The sequence below is a fragment of the Symsagittifera roscoffensis genome, chromosome 4 (genome assembly GCF_963678635.1).
Source record: "Symsagittifera roscoffensis chromosome 4, txSymRosc1.1, whole genome shotgun sequence".
In the NCBI taxonomy this organism is placed as follows: domain Eukaryota; kingdom Metazoa; phylum Xenacoelomorpha; order Acoela; family Convolutidae; genus Symsagittifera; species Symsagittifera roscoffensis.
In genome coordinates this window covers 43061690-43084261 of record NC_087065.1, presented here as the reverse complement: position 1 = coordinate 43084261, position 22572 = coordinate 43061690, and the positions used below count along the sequence as shown (strand labels likewise).

The 22572-nt window shown below is 32.7% G+C and overlaps 1 protein-coding gene across 4 annotated transcripts in view; it reads right to left on the bottom strand.

Annotated features, from left to right (window-relative positions):
• The window catches only part of LOC134845050 (G protein-activated inward rectifier potassium channel 2-like), a 59237-nt gene extending 41522 nt beyond the window's left edge, over window positions 1-17715 (bottom strand). The window contains exon 1 of one of the 4 annotated variants that reach the window (XM_063861885.1): window positions 17496-17715. The gene's annotated coding sequence lies outside the window, so the exon portion shown is untranslated. Of the gene's footprint in view, window positions 1-3810; window positions 3898-9415; window positions 9486-13457; window positions 13741-17495 lie in introns of those variants that run through there. The other 3 variants (XM_063861888.1, XM_063861886.1, XM_063861887.1) reach the window with 3 other exon arrangements.
• Window positions 17716-22572: the final 4857 nt, after the last annotated feature.

The following is a 22572-nucleotide window of genomic DNA, read 5'->3' as shown; positions in this document are numbered from 1 at the left end:
TTTAGATTTAGTGGGGTTGGGGGGGGGGGGGGGGGGCAGACGTTTTTCTCCGCCTCAGGGATTCGACCCAATCGCCAACCAAAGGAACCCATCGTTGTTATTATTTCATGGCATCCACTGTAGGCAGACCAAACCCAAAACTTCCCAAAAAGTGCCCAAGAATGTCTTTTTTGACCTGTTTTTTCAAAAATTTGCCTTCGGAGAAAACTTTTTGGTCAAAGCAGGGCCTTTATAATTTTGTGGGAATGTTCGAAAAAACTATTTGGCTGACCTAACAAAAACAAGTCGTCAAAGATTTAATGATAATTTAAAAAAATATATATGAGTATGTAAAACGTATGTTTTGAATTTTGCATCAAAAAATCAACACTGGATTGTGAATAACTGAAATAAAAGACATACACGAAATAAATAGGATAAGAAAAAAAGACATAACCGAAACAAGGATAGGCGGTTATTGTGCAAATAGCACAGAAGGTTCCGACAATGGTTTTTAAAAAACTCCAAGTTTTTTTTTCCACAATAGTGTAGTTTTTTTTGCTTGGTATGATTGAAGGATCTGACGTAAAAACCTAATTAAAGCACATTAATAGTCATAGTGAAATAGGCAATTTAGAAAAAATCTTTGTAGAAAAATGACCAGAAAAACTAAAAAACATTAGATTTTTTTTTAATTTTTGCAGAAATATTTTGAAAGTTTTTGGTTCCCAAAATGAAGCTAAAAAACTCCAAAAACTACTCCTATTTGCTTAAAATTTAGTTTAAAGGTCTTAGATTTGGCATAATTCAGCTGTTGTAAGCCTGCTCGGTTGCTTCATTTGCTCGAATTAAGACGAAAAATCAAAAAATTTCAAACCGGTTTTTCTCAACAAGGGGGAAAACTTTTTGAAAATTTTAAATGTGGTTCAAATTACGATTGAAAGGGCTTTAATATGATATATCACTCAACCCAGTCCGATGATTATTTTTGATACCTAATTTTGCGTGGCAAAAAAAAATTAAAAAAATTACAAAACACTGTTGTTTTTCCTTGTAAAATGTAAGAACTTATAATATAAAATTATAAATTTATAAATTATAACAAGAAAATGAAATAAGTTTTTCTTAATATTTAAGATTTTTGCAACAAATCATCCTCCCACACGCCATATAAAGTACAAAGTGATAGATTTTGTTCCTAGTAACAAACCAATTATGGCAAATAAGCTTCGTTCAACCAATTTGGAACGATTTCTAAGACGGATTAAATCTCCACCTGCGCGCTAATAGCGCGAAGTTTATTGCTCGTTAATTGTCCTGAATTGGCCAAAATGGCTATCTTTAAACCCCTATAACTTTACAAAAAAGAATCACAGGTAAAACTATCTTTTCAAATTTAAGCCCAGGACAACAATACCATTCGAGTGATATAGAAGTTTCCGTCAGAAATGGCTAATTAAAAAATCGAATTTTGTCTGAAAAAAAAATCAACCCTGAGCACAAAACTTTCCGTTACTTTTGTATGTTTATGTTTCCTATGTATAACACAAGAAAGCCCGTATATCAAGGCAAAGCCCTGAGTGCTCCAAATATCCCCTAATTCATATCAATTAGTTTTTGGGAAAAATTTTTTTGAAAAACTATACATTTTGGACAAAGTCAAAGTATAAATTTTTGAATCGTACGAAATTAATACGACCAATTAGCTAGCCTCAATTCAATTTGAATCGATTTTTTTGTGCGGGATAATTTGCCACGCATAAACAATTCGCGTTACGCTATCAATTTCATGATTAAATTCTTCAAAGCGCGTTTAATTTAGTCCAAAACTTGGCATATTTGACAATTTTCAAACCCTCAGAACTTTGCAAAAAATAATCGGAGATAAAATATCTTTTTACATTTAAACTCCGGAAAACGATATCTTTAATGGAGTATAGCTAATTTTTGTAGAAAATTATTGTTTTGATCGATGAAAACTGAATGAATAAAAAAACCACGCCGAGTTTTAATATTCCGTTTTCTTCAGAAAGTCGTGAAAGTCGGAACATTAAAATGTTAAAAACTCGTTCTTTACTATAGGTCAAACAGCCGTCGGAATAATGTTTTATCTCGCATTCGAAGTATTTGATACCAAAGTATTATCAGAGGAAATTTTATTCACGAGGGAAAACTACGGCATCTGTATCTTAGTTTGGTGAGCGATCAAAATTCGTGAAATCGTTACTGCAATTGCAATTGTTAAGATTTGGTCACTGAATCCGCAAAAATTGGTCACGGATTCCGCACTTTTCGTTTTCCCCTACGTTTTAATATTTTGATCACCGAAATTGCATTTAAAACAAGTTTAAAAAAATTAAGCTACAATAACGGTTTTAGTGGCACCAAATTTACAGGCTCAATGTCATGAGTTCGCAAAAACACAAAAGACCGCCTATGCTTTATAATGTTACTCCACACTTTAAATTTCTTTTGAAAAAGAGTTTTCTTTATGAACTTCCAAATGCTGCAGTGATGTATATAGTCAAGAAAATGCTGGTCTTACTATCTGCGATCTGCGCTATTAAATTACATTCATTGAACTATTATCCCGGGTTGACCAAAAATGCTAGTCATACAATTTTCATATATAGAAAAATGCTAATCATACACTTTTCATGCAATTCCATAGGTACAGAAAATTGCATGAAAGGTCTATGATTAGTATTTTTTCATATATGGAAATTGTATGACTAGCATTTTGTCATAAACCAAAAATATTGATTTTTTACTTTTTAATTTCTCAAAATTTTTGGTTGTCTTCGTAACCGAACACGAATGACATACACCTTGGTTACTCAAACGTAGTAACCATAGGTTTGGCCGTCTCGCATTAAGAATGCATTGCAAACAGCGTAAAAACCTTAAACTCTGTCTCACACAAATAATATAACGAAAGTAACGAACTGTTAAATTTTAGCAAAACTTTTCAGAGATGATTATTTCTAAAATTTGAATTTTTAATTTACCAGACATTGATCAAGGCTTACAAAAACTTGTCATACCAAAGAAAGAGAAGTTTAAAGCGTTTTTGAAAAAAGTTATGAAGAGAAAAAGAAAAAAATCCTATATTAGTATATCCAGGACTACGTTATACGCACAAACTACTACGAAAATCATTTTGCTACGAAAATCATTTTGCGGTTAAAAAAACACAAAAAAATTTTGGGAGCAATTTCAAAAATTCTTTGAAAAATTTTTGTTGTCGCCATCAAAAAAATGCTAGTCATACATTTTCCATATATATGGAAATTGTATGATTAGCATTTTTTTTGACAAAAAATTTTTCTTTTTTATTTAGTACGATACACAGAATTTTAAGCCAAAACAAGAGAAAAGTTTTTCGAAAATTCGACGACACCATTTAAGCAAAACGTATGGAAATTTGTATGAGTAGTATTTTTTCATAGACTTAGTTTATGGAATTGTATGATTAGCATTTTTGGTCTATGGAGGTCAACCCGGGATGCTGTGTACACTTGTATTAAAACTGTGATAGCAAACAAATTCAATAAAAAGTTTCATCAAATGATTTTGCTACTTTGTTTTGACTTTTGTGACTAGGTCAGATATTTGCAATTACATTCAGACTTTGTTTGGGAGTATTTTCACATTTTGTTTGGGACAAGGGTCCGACTTTTCTTCTTTTGTTCAGAGTTTATACGGAAGTACTATATTCATTTCTTATAAATTTTTCCCCTGCGCTGTTTAATATTACCAAATCTTCAAGCAAGGCGCATGGATCTCGAATCCTTGAAGCTCTACTGAGATACGTAAAATCAACCAACTTACCAGGGCTTGTAGAAAATGCCTATTTGCTCAATGTTTAGAAGAAATTGGTCTGAAAACTTTTTCTTCGAATTTTGGAAGAAATAAATAAATTTTTCACTAAAATAGTCATTGTATGCAATTTAAGTGCCCCTAAGCGCAATGTGCTTACGCAGCTGTGATATAAGATTCTATTTGAGGGAATTCTGTTTATTCGCGCTTTCCATGTTATGGAAAAAGTAGCAAACAGTTCAAAAACGGATTGATAACTCATTTCATTTAAAGAATTCATGATTGTTTTGTAACTCAAACAAAAATGGCTATTGTGCCACGAGAGTAAAATGTTCCAAGCTTATATGTCAATTTAAGTTAAGATAATTTCTTCGGGTTTTTGTTTTTCGGATACATTTTTTTATCTTCTCATGGGTACCGACAAAAGAGCAAGGCTTAAGATTTGTTTAACAAAGTCGAGAGAAGTAAATTTGTTTATTTTTGTTTTTCAATTCCTGATACAACGAGACTGCTTCTATGAAAAAATTAAATGTTGTAAATAAAAATGAAATTTATAACATTTTCAAAATTTTTTATACCAAAAATTTTTGGTATTTTTTTTTCAAAATATATTCCTCCACACGCCATGTAAAGTACACAGTGATAAAGTAATAGAATTCGCTTCTAGTACCAAATCAAATATGGCAAATTATCTTGCTTCAACCACTTCGAAAAAATATCTAAATTGGATTAAATATCCGCTTACGCGTTATAGCGAGAAATATATCGCGCGTTAATTCTCCCAAATTGGCCAAAATGGCAATTTTTAAAGCCCATAACTTTACAAAAAATATCACAGGTGAAATATCTTTTCAAATTTAAACTCAAAACATCACTACCTGGTGAATGATGAAAAAAAAAATTCAGTCCAACTTGGATAGTTAAAAAGTCGAAATTTGTCTGAAGAAAAAAAATCTCGAGCGCAAACATTCCGTTACTTTTGTTATGAAAGTCGGAACAATAAGTAGTAGCTTAGATTCGAGTCTGAGTAACGAGAAAACAATTAGTTGAAGGAAGCTTATTTGTCAAAACTGATCTGGTACTAGGAGAGAGTAATCACATTATACCTTATATAGCGTTTGTGGGAATGGTTTTCACAAAAAAATCTCAAGCTTAGAAACACGCACTTCAGTTTTTAAAACATCTCAATTCTTTTCATAATTCAACAATATAAGATTAATGCAATGGTTATATACCAATTCGCATCGATGAATTGTCCTCACTATTTTTAGTCCGACTTGTTGCTGCTTTGTTGTGTAAAGCAGTTATGTCCGCTTCAATTTTTTTGACGAAGATAAACTCTTATTTTTTTTAAGTGAGTGAGATTGTTAAGTGAGATCGTTAAGTAACTAAATTAATACACGTGATAGAGAATATATCATTGTTCTCAGTGTTGCTAACATCAGCAAAAAGAAAACCCTTGATCAAGAGGTGTTCCACGCACACCATAACGTTCGGGTTTCATCAATAAATTCCTATGGTTGAGTGAATCAAAAGATTTTTTAATCATTAAAACGAACAGAGATAGTATCTCAACTTTATTAATAATTCAGCCTTGAAATTGATTATTCAAGAGAGTCACCGCGTCGTGGTTAGAATATATAAGGAAAAGTCAAACTGATATTCCGCGAAGGCTGAAAAGTGTTCCTCGAAAAAACTAATTAATTAATTATGTAATAGTTTTTCAAAAAATCTAAAGTTTTGATGTGAAATGATCGAAGAAATGAGCATCTAATTTCCGCAGTTGTTAAAATTGCCGTCCTAATGGAACATCTTTTTCTTTTTGCAATAATAAATAAGGAATACTTTGACATATTTTCGCTTTACGTATTAAGAAACGCACCAGGTACATCAAAAGTAGAGGTTTGTAAATTTAGTTTAAAAAACTATCAGGGCCCCATTAAAGTATTACCCGTTCCAGGATTGACAAAGTATCTACTGTGAACTTTAGTGGATCCCCATACAGGCAATCTTTGAGGAATCAAAACACAACCTAAGCCATGGTTTCTTCTTTTTCCGAGAGTGCTAGAAACAAATAATTGATTGTGAGATGATTATTACAAACATAACCAGACTGCTCGTATCAGGGCGAAGCCCTGAATGTTCCGACTGCCTTTTAAGGTTTATGGAGCAGTAATAACAAAAAACTAAATGTTATAAAATAAAGTGAACGTTTTTAAAAATTGAAATTTGTTATAAAAATCATCCCCCCACACGCCATATAAAGTACAAAAAAGGATAGATTTTGCTCCTTGTAACAAATCAGTTATGGCAAATAAGCTTCTTCCAACCAATTTGGAACGATTTCTAAGACGGATTAAATCTCCGCTTACGCAGTAATAGCGAGCGTTGATTGTACCAAATTGGCCAAATGGTAATCTTTAAACCTCCATAATTCTACGAAAAATAATCACAATTGAAATATTTTTTCAAATTTAAGCTCAGGGCATCAATACCTTTTGAATGATATATAGAACAATTCCGTCAAAATGGCAAAAATGGCTAGTTAAAAGGTCGAAATTTGTCTGAAGAGAAAAAACCCCACCCCGAGCACAAACATTCCGTTGTTTTTGTATCGAAAGTCGGACTAGATTTGTTATCATCCATTCTGTGTTGGATGATTTTCACAGACTTGGAAACAAAGCGAATTACTCGTTTTGGATTTTATTTTTTTTCTTTCACAACTTTTGAGGCAGAGTTATCAGATGAAAAAATAAGGCCACGAAAAACCTTAAAAAGTTACCGCAACAAAAAGCATCTCACAACAATAGACAATATGCGAAATTTAAAGACAGCGGGGACTTGCAAGTTTTGAAAAACAAATAACAAATTACTAATTTCAATGAGCAGTTCAAAGTTTTATGTAAAGTCAAACTCTCTGTTGGCAAGCTGGCAACATTTTGGCGCGACAGCTGTGTTCCGGACATGGCTAAAAATTTTTTAATGCGAGTCAGCTTTTATTGCGAGTTGTTTTTGGTTGCGTTTTACGACTTAGACATACAGAAAAACAACTGTTCCGACTATTGAAAATGGGAGGAGCTTTTTATTCGAGATTTTAAGTTCTTTTTCTTTTTTTGTTTTCCACACAAAATCAGTTATATCAAACAAGCATCAGAGTAAATTTTATCATATTGAAGCCCATTTAATCATGATTGGAACAACATTAAAAAGTTTCCAAAATTTTTTCCCAATGTCGAGATAAACCAATTGAAATTTTTGAATTTTCGTCTAACTTTGAGCTTGTAATGCGATCAAGTAACGCTCGCTATATGAAAAAAATACAGTTTTTTTCAAGAGTTTTACAATAAAAATCTTGATGTTTAATTAAGCACTTGTTTGACAATAAAAAAAAATTGATTTAAAAATTTAGAAAAAATTTTGTTTTATAAATTTTGTTTTTCAATTTTTGAATTCATTTTTTTTGGTGTCAATTATGTTAATTCACTAGTTTTCAACGCGATATTGGAGTTCTCTATTATCACACCGCACACTAGAAACGACACAAAATAAAAGAAAACTTTTTTAAAAAAATTATATTTTTTTTTTTTTGGATACGGTTGGAACATTCTGTGCTAATTGCACAGCAACAGGCTATACTTGTTTATTTACGTAATTTCTGCAATTATTAACTCATTCTCTGTCATAAAAATTCCAGTTATTGCAGTTCAGTATGCGCCCTATGACAAAACCAAACGATTGAAAAAATTTTTTTGGATTTTTAAATTAAGAGGTAACTGCACGGCAACCAAACTTTTCTCAAGGTTCCTGGGTTTATTGATCCAAATTCATTTCGATGCAGTTAATTTTCAATCTCACGCTTGCTAAAAACCGCCATTTGGTTGCAATTGAATCATTGCGAGGATAAACTGTGTATTTTAAGAACTTTAAGCGGATTCCGCGACGGGTTGAAAACAGTTTTTGTCGCGCAATCTGCTACATGGCTTTTTTGAAGTTCTCTGCTGTTTTTGATTCCACGAACAAATAGGGACAACACAGTAATGCTTCAAAAATGGCCGATTTTGCGGAGTCTGGAACAGTTTGTAGAATCTTCCTACAAATTACTTTATATCTGTAAGTTAAAGTAAGCTTTCGCGGAAACCTAAACTGTCGCGAAAACCTTAACCTAAAGCATCCGCAAATTACAAGGGACTACGAATTTTGATTGCGGAATCCATTGAAAATATAGTTATCAAACATTTCGAAAATGAACCTTTTTTATTCATCCACAAAATTTTCTAACAGCTCAATCTCGTTTACTGCCAACAGTTTAACCTCAATTGCTGCCAACATTTCAATCTCAGTTTTTAACTACAGTTCAATCTAGGTTAACTGAATCTCAATCAGTGCCAACAATTCAGTTTGGTTTACTGACAACAATTCAGTTCAGCTAAAATCCACCAGCTAAATCTCAAACAGTGAAAGAAGGAACCTTCTCTGGTCTCAAATATTGAGACAATGAAAAACAACTGAAATAAGATAAATCATGAATCATTCATCAATAAATCTTGTTTCAATTGGCCTTTATCGTAATAATTTCATTTTTTTAATGCAAATTTCTGACTCTATTCTGAACTTTATTTCAAAATTCAAGATTAGGTCCAGAACACCAGAATTGATAATCTTATGTTCCGATAGTGCCAAATAAACAGGTTAAATGTCAAAGAGTAACAGAATAATAATTTCAAAAACTTCGCCAAATACTTACCAAGTCAAAACGCAAACCCATTTAACCCATATAATTTTTTCGATTACTCGATAAAGGAATGTGTTTCCCAAGTAATGATCCCTAAACAGCTTGCTAGAGTATTCACCCCAAAAAAAATAAAAAAAGTACATAAACAATTTTAGTTTAAAAAACTTAAGACTTATTCGTGGATTCCGTTGACAATGGTTAAGTCTTGTTCTTAAATTGTGCATTTGCTAATTAACAGTTCTGGGTCTAGCTATGATTTGCTCGAACGAGACAAGTGGTTTAAATCAGTAAAATTAACAAAAATGTGTAATCTCTTGGCTGCTGACATTAGCGAAATCCAGAATCACTAGCTATTTTTGCTTTTTGCGGAATCCGCGACAAAAAAATTAGCCGACAAAGTTTACGTTGCAGGTAAATGTACGCGGATTCCGCGGAACTTTTGCAAATGGAATCCACGCAAATTTTGGAATATGTTTAAGGAATTGTCTCTGGTTTCCACTGATTGACAGACACCCAATTGTCCACCTATCTAGTGCACAGTTTGGCTATGTAAGAATAAGCACGCGGTATATGGGATAATTTTAACGAGGTTTTTCCGATCTTTTTTTTCGAATTTTTATTTTTTTCAACAGTACGTTTTTAGACCTAATAGTGTTTTATTTTTAAGTAATGAGCACTATTCTTGGTGTACATCCGCATTGTGAGCCTTAACCTAGTTTGAGAAGGAGAGAACCAGGAAACCACAATCAATAAAAGACGATTATTCTATAAACTAGGAATTACTATTTACATTTTTTTAAAGCTTATAATCCTTATTAGTTTCGAAATGACGAAGGGTTGTTTTGAACTTCAGGGAAAACATATAGCAAAACAAAAGTTACTAACCTGATTTTTATACCATATGATTCTAAATAAGTGTCAAATAAAGCAATTTTTGTTATATCAGCAATAATGAGTCTTAAAGAGTAAGAAAACTAGCCGAAGTGTAAATCAACCGAAAATGCGCCGATTATATAAAAACCAGCTGAAAAGTTACATCATATGAATGGACATGCATTTTTTGTGGCTGTTGCATAATTGGTTCATAACAATTACATAAAACTTAGGTATTTTCGGCTGGTTGATACTTCGACCTGTTTGTATACAACTGAAATTCAATATATATTTAAGAAATTTGAAACATCATCAAACTTTTGAAGTCAAATTGAGTTTTAGAGTTTTGAGGGATAAGCTTGAATGAAAAACAACAATTAGGCGTCGAAAGATATAACAATGGATCTACAAAGAGAGTGGCGATATGTTTTTAAGAATCTATTTGAAAGAAACAAAGACATCAAAAAATATTACACGCTCCGAGGTAATTGGATGCTGTATTTGCTTCCGTATAAAAATATTCACTGTTGCTTCTCATTAAAGTCTTCTTTTGATAATAGGGCGAAACCTTTTCCTTTTAAAAATCACAGCGGACAAAGAATTGAACATAATTGCATTTTCAATTTTGTGAGCAAAAGAAAAACGAGAATACTTGTTTCTGTTGTTTGATGCCCGATTGATTAAAAATTTGAATCGAAATTGGAGTGTTTTTCAAAATCGTTGTTTTCGCTACTTTTTTGTGTAAGACGCTCATTGGAAATGCTTCATTTCGTATCCATAAGAAAAAAATGAAAAATGAATAAAATATGTAAATAATGCAATTTGGCTAGCATTCGTCGTACCAAGCAAATTGCGTTATTTTCCTATGGAAACGCATATTTGTTTAAATAGAGTCAATTGCCAATATTGGAGAAAAAAAAGATTTAAATAAATTCACTTTTCCGAGGCATGTATGTGCTCGCTCGTCCACAATAGAATATCTATAGATTAAAATCCACGGAAAACTTCAAAACGTTCTGAAAACTAACGGAAAAGAATCATTCAGCATTACAGAATCAATGCAATCAAGTCAATTAGTTTCGTTTCAAAACTCGACAACTGGTTTCAAAATTTGAAATTTATGATGTAATTTTTTGTCAAGAAAAAGTTCCTATGAGGATTCCTGAAGTTTACAAAGAAGATTGTGAACCAGTGGCAAAGAAAGGGGACGTCCCACCCCGCTTTTCCCACTATTGCCCTATCCAAAGCGAATTATACGCCTTCCGAAACAAAAAATCATAGCGAGATGGGCTTGGTTTTTTTTGTTAATAAACTATTTTACCCCTAATTTAGACCCAATTTTGACCAATTTTCTGAGCCGCAAGCAAATGTTTGAATAACAAAAGACCAAAATGATATTCTGAGGCCCTTTTTGGGAAGATTTTAGCCAGAAAGTTCTTCTTTTTGTTACCCGTTCGACCTTAATTTTCATTTATATTGACGCCCAAGCCCCTTAAGAAAACTTTTGGAATTGGTTGAACAACAGTGGATGTCATAACACAGTACCAAATAGAGCACTCTTTGGGCGGTCAGGGGGTCAAACTCAAGAAATAAAGGGGCTGTACAATCTGTTCACTTGTTGTTGTTGATATGTATACTTTCGAGGAATAATTCTCGATGAGTTTGTGATCGGTCTGGTTTCATAGTTTGTGATCGGTGTGGTTTTATTTTAGACCAATTCCAAAACTTCAAAATAACCAAGTTTGATCAAAAATTTTTAAGCTGTCTAAAACGTATTAGCGTGGGCTCTTGGGCTAAAATTCAAAAACATAATTCTGTAGTTGTCATTTTTATTTATGTAACAGGGATTCAGAAATTGTCAATTTTGGCAATCAACGAGCAATTTTTTTTGCTAATTTTATGCGTAACAGGCGGCTTATCCCGGCTAAAGAAACTTGCCAATTAAATTTGAGGCAAGCTACTTGGTCTTAAAAAAAACTTACTTTAGAAAAATTTGATTAAAGGAAAGATTTTATCAGATGTTAATTTTGATAAAATGCTTAGGGTTTTGCCATTATAAGGTCAGTCTTGTTGCAGTTTAGAACGGCAAAATTAATTGCTCCAAACATTTTAAAAATGGGAGAGAACTTTGTATTCGGGTATGTTTTAGTTAACTTTTTTGCTGTTCTGTTTTTGTGTACCATGCAAAATCAGCTACCACAATTAATAATCGGAGGGAGCTGAGTGATACATCGTATTAAAACCCCTACAGTGATTCGAACGAAATTTATAAAATTTCAAAAAGTTCTCCCAGTGTCGAGAAAAACCGGTTTGAAATTTTTAGTTTTTGTCTTAATTCGAGCGATTAAAGTGAGCGAACAGGCTTAGAATAGATTATTTCAATGGCTTAAAAGCTTAGTTCGTCTCGATTAACGTTAGTTTTTTTGAGTATTTTAGCGACTTTTTGGAATCCTTTAGCGCCTACTTTTCTTTCAATTTTCTAGTCAATTTTCTAGATAAACTGTTTGTTTTAATTGTTTCGCTCATTTTACTATGACTGTTGGATATACCTAATCTGTAGGTTTTTTGTTCAGACCAATTTATTACACCACGCCGAAAAAAAAACGACACTAATTTGAAAAAAAAATTTTTGTTCTATTTAAGACTATTTTCGATTCAAGCTGCGCTACTTGCACAGTAACCGGCTATACTTGCTTAAAATTGGCCTTCTTGAATCGAATTTCTGAAAAAATTGAAAATGGAAAAAAAAATCCACTGAAAGCATGTTTTTCAGATACTTTTTCCCAAAACTTGTTTTTTGTTCTAATGCTATCGCGATGGTTTATGCACTCTGCATTAGCTTTGCCGTCGCTTTTTTTACATTTAGAGCGCCGAAGCGAGCAATTTAATGTTTAGAGAAGGCTAGAAATTCCGTTATATTTACATAAAAAAATACTAAGCTTTGATATTATACCGTGGTGATTGAAACTTAAAGAACAAACTGAATTGGAAGCTAAAAAACTGTTTCTTATAATAACTGGGTTGAAATCAGGACAGATCTAGGGTTTTCTCGAGGGGCAGACCTTCAAAAAAAATTGAAAATGTCGACCTTTTCATTTTTAGGTTGATCAAATTGATTTTCCGAGCTCTCGCAAATCACTAAAATGACCCTATAAAGGCCAAATTGTTTGCACAAAATTATTTTAAAAAGGTACAAAAAGGCGTTCTTAGGCATTTTTTGGTCAGTTTTAACTAAAAAATCGTGCTACTAGTGAACGCGCTGCCCCATTAAAAATAGTATATATTGGCGTCAAAGGAGCTTTTAGCAAAAAAAATTTTTGTCAACCAGCCAAAAATAGAAGTCTTAAAATAGTAGCAAAGGGGGGGGCTCTTTGGATAGTCAGGGGGTCGAATATCTGAGAAAAATCGTCCGCACCCCCCCTCTAAATCCGCTACTGGTTAATTAGACAAAAAATGATGGAAAAAGTAACTCAAAGCTTTCAGTTTCCACAGAAACAATATGATGTAACTTATTTTGCTGCAAAATTGGTCCGAAAAACATAAAATTAAGCTAAGATTACCGGGCCAGTTGCTGAGAAAACTTTAACATAACAAAGTGAGCTTTTTAGGTAGTCTAAAAGCTTATAAGGGGGGTATTTTCTACAGAACTTTCCAACCAACACATAATTTTTTGGAGATGAGTTTTTTTCGTGAGAATTTTCTCTTCGTTCTTTTCCGTTCAAGCAATTTGAACTTTTTGAAATAAACCTTTTTGTTGGGTACTTAACTCATGCTTCACCTATATAAATGTCCCCTAGTAAATTCCTGCGTTCACGCGTCGCCCAAAATTCATGTGTCCCTTAAACATAAAGTATAGGGAAATCTATTTAAAATTTAAAATTTTTCTTTGATGCAAGTATTTTAGATTAACGCATGATAAAACCGATGAAAATTGCTAGAATTTATAAAATTGCGAGCAATACTATAATCCAGGCTCCCTGGTTTTTGAAAACACTCTTTCACAGTTGGGTTTTAAGGGACCCTCTAGCTCAATTGTACTGTTTGATTTACTCACTTTTTGTCTGAGGTCTTTGCATGGCGCTCATATTCGTTGCAGGCAATTAAGTCAATGGCCGATGAAGAGAAAATATTCAAATGTTAAGGACGCTTTCTGGGTAAATGGCCATCGAATATATAGCCATGAGTAGGTTTGTTCACTTAAGGATCTTCACATTATTCATCGATGACGCAATTCAATTTAGTTCAATGAATACCCCAAGGAAATTATTCTTCCAGATAGTTGAAAATGTTAGCTAAATCAATAAAATACATTTCAATTTTGTCTTCCAAAAATAGCCGTTTTGAGGAGAAATAGAAAATGAGCCAAATGCAAGTGACATTTATTGAATTTTTTTAGTACAAACAAAATTTGATCTATTAGAACAAATGGCACCTAAATTAAGGTTAGGACTAGATTTTTTCATATGCGACTGAATTTATATTTTGTCACTGCGGCTGATTTTGAAAAAATCTTCTTAAGAGATTGGCGAAATTGGTGTAACTTGCTTTCCTGGGTTTTTGTTGATAAAAAACTTTTTCAGAAATAATTGTTTCTTGCGCATTTCATACAATTTTCGTATGGTTGAGCAATGAACAAATTCAAAAAATTGTAAAAAAAAGAAGCTGAAAGGATTTGCGCAGACATTTTTGGAGGTAAAATTTGCAACGACTAAAGTTAATTGATAGCACACCACCATTGGTATGCTAATTTCAAAATTTGTGAAGTTTCTTCATATTTGAGTTTATTGAAAATTTTTTCAAAAAATCGTAAAAATTGTCATATCTCAGATATATTTGAAAGAAAGACATGAAAACACTGAAAATGCATTGACACTACCCCAAATTGTTGTCACTTGCGAAATTCGTGAAATTTTTTCAATATCTAATAGTTTCGAAAACTTATCACAAAATAGTAAAAAACGTCATATCTCGGATTCGGTAAAAAATTGAGCATACACACTTGGAGACGAGATTTGTAATTCCGGAAAGTAGTTTGACAGCATCCCATCGTAGGGTTGTTAGGTTTATTTCAATTTTATGCAATTTTCCAAATCTAATTTTTTTTGAAAGTTTTTCAAAAGATAAAAAATACTTAATATTTCGAAAATTAAAAGGTTTGAGCAGACAGATTTGAAGGTGAGAATCGCAACTATTGAAATTATCTAAGCAGCACCTTTATTTTGAGGCTGTTAGTTTTAATTTTGTAAAATTGAACCAATGAATTTAAAAAAACCATAAAACTGTCATATCTCGGAGACTAAAAGGAATTAAGCACTCATATTTGGAAGCAAAACTTGTAAACGCTGAAAATATCTGAAAACACGCCATCAAAAAACTAATTTGAAACTGTATTTTTTGTGATTTTGATTTTTGTTTGAGAAAATCATCTCATAAAAACGCCATAAAAAGAGCTAAAAAGATTTGAGCAGGCTTACTGGAGCCAAGTTTGCAACCACTGAAAATATCCTGACAACTTCCCGTCTTGGATGGCTCATTTCAAACTTTGTGAAAATTTTCTGAATCTAAATCTTTTTAAAAACTTTTCAAAAAATGGGAAAGAAAGTCACATCTCGGAAGCTAAAAAGAATTGAGCAGACATAATCAAAGGCAAAATTTGCAACCCTTGAAAAACAATCAGATCGTAACTTACCTTAGGTTACTAATTTAAAACGTTGTGATGTGATGTAATTTAAAACTACAATTTTCAAAAATTCTCCAAAAAATTGTAAAATTTGTTATATCTCGGAAGCTAAGAAGTTTTTAGCATATTTATACGACGAGTGAAGCAACACCTGCAAATACTCCGAGAACACCTCACCTTTTAGCTGCTAATTTAAATGTTTCTGCAGTTAATTATCTCTAATTTGATTGTGAGTTTTCAATTATTTCAAAAATTTATTATCACTAAAGCTGGAAAGCTGGATATGTTTAAGCAGACACATTTTGAAGCAAAATTAAAAGCCATGAAATTTCAAGAAACACTCCACCAAAAGTGTGTTAGTTTCAAACTTTGAATTTTATTGATTCTAAGTTAATATAAACATTGTCAAAAACTACAAACGAAATTCTTATAAAAAAGTTTGAAGAAGTTTGAGCAGACATTTTTTTGGGCAAGGTTTGCATATACTGAAATTTATATGACAGCACATTATCATTAGGTTGCTAGTTTCAAATTGTTTGATGTAGCATAAATCTAAAACTTGAGTTTTCTTCTCAAAAATTGTATAATAAGTCATATCTCGGAAGATGGGAGTGTTTGAGCAGACATATTTGAAGGAAAAACTTAGAACCATTGAAAAAAAATAAGAAAGCAACACACCTTAGTGTTCCTAATTTCAAATTTTGTGAAAACTTTCAAACTAAAATTTTGAAGAATTTAAAACAAAATCATAAGTATGTCATTTCTCAGAGGCTACAAGTATTTGAGCACAAATATTTCGAAAAAAAATTAGCAAAACCAGAAAACCCCTGAAATTCACCTTACCAAATGATTGATAATTTCAAACTTTTAAATTTTTTGATTCTAAATTTATATAAACAATTTCAAAAAGCTACAAAAAACATCACAAAAAAACTGTTAAAATTTGAGCAGACCTTTTTGGACGTAGGCTTTGCAAACACTGAAATTAACCTGACAGGCTGAAATTAACATTCATTGGCTTGCCAGTTTCAAAACGTGTGATGTGTTGTTAAAGCTAAATTTTTAAGTATTTTTTCCAAAAATCGTAAAAAAGATCATATCTCGGAAGCTAAATAATTTGAGCATACACACTTGGAGGCCATATTGAAACACCTGAAAAGACTCCGGCAGCACTCCATTGTAGGATTCAGCACTTCGAGTTTTTTAAATCTAATTAATTTAATTTTTGAACTTTTTTCAGTTTGCAAAAAAGTTTATAAAAAACTTAATAACTCAAAAGCTAAAAGTGTTGATCAGCTAAAGCTGGAGGCAAGGCTTGCAACCCTTAAAATATATACACAGCATCCCAATTTAAATTCATAAAAAAATCATTTCTCTGAAGTTAAGAGCAGACATAATTGGAACAGACATATTTGGGGGCCAGATTTGCATAAGGTTGCTAATTTCAAAATTTGAGAAGTTTTTTAAATTTATGTTTTACGAAAATTGGCCTTAGAAAATTTTAAAAACTTAATATGTCTAAAGCTAAAAAGAATTGAGCAGTCAAATTTGAAGGCAAGATTTGCAATTCCTGAAAACTCCTGAGGGCATCCCATCAAGGGACTGTTAATTTCAAATTCAATTTTTTAAAACGTAAAAACGTCAGATTTGAGAAGCTGAAAAAATTAAGCCAACATATTTGGGAGCAAGTCTTGCAAAAGCTCTGACAGTAACCCATCATAGAGTTGATACTTTCAAAGTTTGAGAATTGTTTTAAATCTTCAACCTTTGAGAAATTTTGAAAAAATCCAAAACACTTCATATTTCGGAGGAAAGGTTTGAGAATCGTACTATGAGGCAAACTGTACAAACTTGGAAAGTACGCTGAGAGCAATCCACTTCAGAAACGTTAATTTCAAACTTTAATAAGTTTTATCAATTCAAGTTTTTTGGAAATTTTAATAAAAATCGTAAAAATTTTCTAGTCATTTTCACATATGCAAATTTTTTTTTTCACAACAGTTGCAGATCTAAGATTTTGTCGAGGAAGTGTGATTTGAAGAAAAAATGAAAAGTTTGTCGATACTTTTTTAGATCGAAGAAATTGATTCTCTCAAATATCTATACAAAATCTAATTTGCAAAAATTCTGCGCCGCAAAAGTTTAGCAAATGCCGTTGTTGGGCCTTTTTTGGTTCCTTAATTCAGATTTGACCACAAACGGATGACGTAAGTAAGTCTCTGCTTAACTGATAACCTTGTAAGCCAACCCGCGAAATATGATGATTAAAAAATTCTAATAAATATCTTAACTGGAACCCCGACCAACTGCATTGTCTAAAAGAAATCGATGTTACACAAGCTTCTGGCCACAGGAAAACTTCAACTGCTCATCGAGCTGATCGATGGCTGAACAGTTGTCTGACCTACTAACCTGTATTTTGAGTTCAATTTTCAGTCTGTCAATTCAGTCGATTCCAAGGTACAATAAAAAAGCTGATATAGTTATTAAGTGGCGAGAAAGAGTCGTTTTTTACCTATGAAACTATACACAATGTAAGTGACAATAATATGACATTTCATTATTAAAAAGCAATAAATGAGCCAGTTTAAAAAGGCTTTAAGTTTTAATCGTCCAAATGGCTTGTGATTTATTTATTGTTCATAAAGACAAATGGTGACTTATGAAAAGTGAATGTGTATCTGAGCGTAAGAGAAACAATAATCTGAAGACGCCAAAACAGAAACAAAAGAATAATGACTTCGCCAGAAGAATATTAATCAACAGTCTTATGGCCTTCATGAATCTCAATTGTCAATTAACTCTATAAACGCCAATGATAACAGCAAAAACCAAGCATGAAAATGCTATAAAAGGGTTTTAAAAAGCCATATACCCGTATTCTTTGAAGCTGCATGCATTTACTTGCTTAATCTTAGTAATCTTAAAAAAAACTGATAAGACTTTGAACGTAAAAATGGAAACAAAAATTGTACAGTCCCTTTTTCTAATATGCAAATGAGAAGTTACCATAGTTCAATTTACAACCAATGCTCGAAGTATGTTACGAACAAAAAATAGTGTAGTGTCATTTAGCAACGACTAAAATGCAATAATGTAATTAGATTTGCCTGCATTTCTTCGCCCTACAAAAATTCCACTGGCTATCACTTGTTTTGACTATCACTAAGTTTACACAGGTTTTATGAACCAGGGAAGTCGTCATAACTGATCAAGATTGACCTAATATGCCATTGACGCGGTCACAACAAAAGCGATCATAAAAAGTATGATTGTCGAAATTGTCCAGAACGAAGTATTAACGAAAATTGACGAAAGAAAGCATCAGTTCCGAGAAAATAATAACTTTAGAGTAAGGGTTCGAATCTCACTTCAGTCCCAGTCGGCGGATTCTCAACGTCAACGACAAATGGATGACGCCCTGCTCTTCCAGGAAGGTCCTGCAGTGAGTAGGCCGGTAAAAAAGAGCACATTTGACAGCAGCGATTAACCACTCTTCCTTTGTGAGTGTCAGAAAAATGAGGTCGAACCAATCGGATGCAATGACCTACATATAGTTAAATATAATGTCTTTTATATTCAAATAACTCCCTGTTTTGGTCAACATTTATCTCAGTCCCCCTCAAAAAAATCTTAGCTCCGCCTCTGAAACTAACCTTTACGTACATAATGTAGTTTCATGCTCGGAAAAGAGCTCTCAGCAGTGCAGACAGTCACAGGGAAGATAGCAGCAACCTGGATGAAAGCAAAAGTTACATTGGAATGGTGGCTTTGTGACACACTGACAGCGCAGCTGTAAAATTTTACGGCGTATCGTTGTACATGGGGAAGCACCACCGGTTTTTCAAAATTCGAGATCGCTGGGGAAGTCACCATCTTGAAGTACTCCTTAAAATAACCGGACCAGATTATCACTTTCTTCCTCCTTGATATCCTTTTTTTATTTCTTCCAGGTCGGCAACGCAGAAGTAGAAGCGGTATCACAGTCCCTTTTTTTATCATGGATTAGGCCAGGAACTGCTGCAGGGGTGCCAAAAATTTGCTTTTCTTGTTTCCCTGTGTTGTCACAAGTTCGAATGGCCAAACTTGCATTGTAGGCTGGTTTCGTTGCACTTTGAAAAAATAATCGTAAAAAATGCCAAAGGGGGATCCTTTGGTATTTAGTAAAATCCAATTCCCCCGCCCCCCCCCAAAAAAAAAATCCCTCCTGAAAAACCGCTCCTGGTTTGATTGACTATAATTTTTCCTTTTAATATTTGAGCCTGTTTTACATTTAAATCCATTCAAACCTGTCACGTAACTATATAGCTAAAATTGTTCGAGTTGCATGGTCAAAAATATCCTCGGCAAAAACTACGTCAACGAAAATAACTCAGACAATGTCACAGGAAAAGAATTAATCTAAAATGAAAATTTATCAGCATTTATCTTATCAAAAACTCAGTGTATTCTTTAAAAGAAAAAAGATAGGGAGTGAGAGAAGAGGAGAACGGTTAGGTAAAGAGACAAGGGGGAAATTCTCCCGAGAATTATGTCCAATTTGACTAACTACTGGGTAAAAACGCAGTGTTGGAAAAATTTTAAGGGAATAGACATTACACGATGAATTTCTAGCACTGAGCATAACAGGACTGCTCGTATATCAGGCCAAAGCCCTGAATGTTCAGACTGCCCCTTATTTCATAACGAATAGTTTTTTAGGAAAATATTGGAAATATTTATAAATTTCGGACAATATCAAAAAATGAAGTTTGAGTCGTACGAAATTAAACGACCAATTAGCTACCCTAAATTCAATTCGGAACGGTTTTGTTGTGCGGGACAATTGTCATTCATAAATAATTTGCGTTACGCTCTCAGCATTATGAATGAATTCTTCAAGGCGCGCACAATTTAGTCCCCATTACTGGCCAAGTTGACAATTTTCAAACCCCCAGAACTTAACAAAAAATAACTGGAGGTAGAAGATCTTTTTATATTTGAACTCAGGAAGTCGATATCTTAAAGGGGTATAATTTTTTTTGTTGAATACTAATATTTTGATAGGCGAAAATTGACTGAGTATAATATACCACACAGAGCATAAATATACCGTTTTCTTCGAAAGAATTTCAATTTTGGAGAGTTCAAACCCTTTTTCAAAAGAATTTGGATTTTGGGGAATCAAGTTTTGACGAAATCTTCGAAAATTGTTTAGACTAAGATGAAACCGCCCTCACAAAGACAAGGCAAAAACGATTCGTAACTCCGATTTGATTTTGGTGATAACTGAAAGCTTGGGTACGCGAAGCATACTTTTAACACAAGAATAGAAGAACAATCTGCTGAGCGGTTGCTGTGAAACATACTGAAATTTAGGAACGGGAAATTTTTATGTTTGGCAATGAGACTTGAAAAGTTAAAACACATCTTCTTAAAATATAGGAGGGTGTTTTGGAGAGGTAAAATTTTTGTTTGGAAGGGTTTAAAGTTTTGACACGAAATCCAAACTCCGACTTTAAACATTCACGCGGAACCGTACATTCATAGATAGGGCCAAATAACAAAAAGAATTCGAATTTAGGATCGCAATTTAACAACGTGCTAAGTAGGCGAGAAAACAATAACTTATTTAGATGAAGCATCATGACCAATTTAATTATTTTGGAAAACTCCTGAGCAACCGAAGACTTAAGTGGCTGAATTAATTCAGAAGCAGCATGGATGAAAAATGGACCAGAGATGAAAACAAAGAACGTGAACAGAGTTGGATATCACAAAATAAGTAGCGCTGGGCTCATCTAAGTGCGAAGTACAGAAGCAAAATCGGGGTCACCCAGATTACTTTTGGCTAGCCGACTGTTGCAGAAGCTGGGAAAAATTAGACCTGGTGCAGAAAGATTACTGGAGCGAGTTAGAGGGATTGTTCTGGAGGAAACAAGGTCACTTCTACATTTATGAAAAAATCAGTTCATAAATAGTGGAGTTTATTTTTTCTCGTGTTTTTTTATTATATATTTCTAAGGTCGCAGAAACGAGACGCAAAGGTACCATGGTTATGTTCGGATCAACGCAGCGCATGAGAGTACATACGAAAAAGAAACGAAAAAAAAACTGAATTTTTGAACCTCCCGGTCGGACTTTCATACAAGAAAAATGCCTATCATACAATTTCTTATATGGGGTCTATGGAAAAAAGACTTATCACACAATTTTCTTAGAAAAAGAAGTGATTGACATGAACTTTTTTCAATGAACTGTTTTTTTTCCGAAAATTATCGCTAATTGATTTAAGACTCATATAAAAAAAATTGGTGGCAATTTTAGTACATGAGAGCAACTTTGGCATCATAAGAATTTTTTGAACATTTTTTGATGTCCATTTTTTCATTAAAAAATGTAAATTTGAGGTAAGAATTTTGTTATTTTTTTTGGTTGCAAATTTGCTTCTTATACATTGTCAGATAAACAATTTCGCATACAAAATTTTTTTGTGTGTGCCTATAGCCTAGATAATGTTAAGTTTTTTGCCCAAAACATCCAAAAAATACTAGCAAAAGTTTTTTAATAAACACATTTTAAATGTTTTCATATCCTGAGATGAATATAAATGGGTAAAAAACAGGCCTTTTTTAAGATCACCTAAAATTTCAAAAAAAAAATATCTAGACATTTACAAAAAGTTACGTTTTTGGCATATAATTATGTGTGAAAATGTTACATTAACATACATGACCAATATCACCAAATGCAGTTCATATGCATGGTAACTGCTAGTTACACGGTTGGTTTCCTTATGACAAAAAATCTTTGGTTTGTGTATCTTGGATGAAACAAAAATTTTAAAACAAAATTTTTTTGTATTTGTATCTAATCATTTCGTATATTAACATTCAAACTTTGGAAAAAAATGCTTATCAAATAATTACAAGGAACAAAAAAAATTATTTTCTTTTTTCATAAAATTTTTGTGATAAACTTGTGGCAAAGAAATTGTTATTCAATTCCAAAATGTTGCAAAAATGCTTATTAAAAATTTCTTAGTATGGAAAAATGCTTGTCATGCTATATTCAAATTTTTGTTTCTGATCTATGGAATATTTCGACAAACATTTTTTTTATAGAATGAAATTTTATGATATACATTTTTTCTCAACCTGGGCTGCAACTATAGGCGTCACAGTTTGTATAAGCACCAGATTAAATTTTGGCGCGCTAATTTCAAGCACTTCAGTACATGGCTGGAGACATTGTCATTTTTTTGTAATAAACACCTTCCAAGCTTTGATTCGAAAAAGTTTCATTGTTAATTGCACGAAAGAATGGCCTCAGATGTATTTTTTCCTCATCTATATGAAAACCTTTTGATTCAGATTGAAACGCGTATGAAAGCCCGTAATGAAATTTCAGAATAAATTCTCAGAAATTAAATGTGACTTTCTGTTATTAAAAAAAACAGCGTATAGTAACTCTGCGCAAACTTCAGCCAGTGTTACAACAGTAGTTTTAA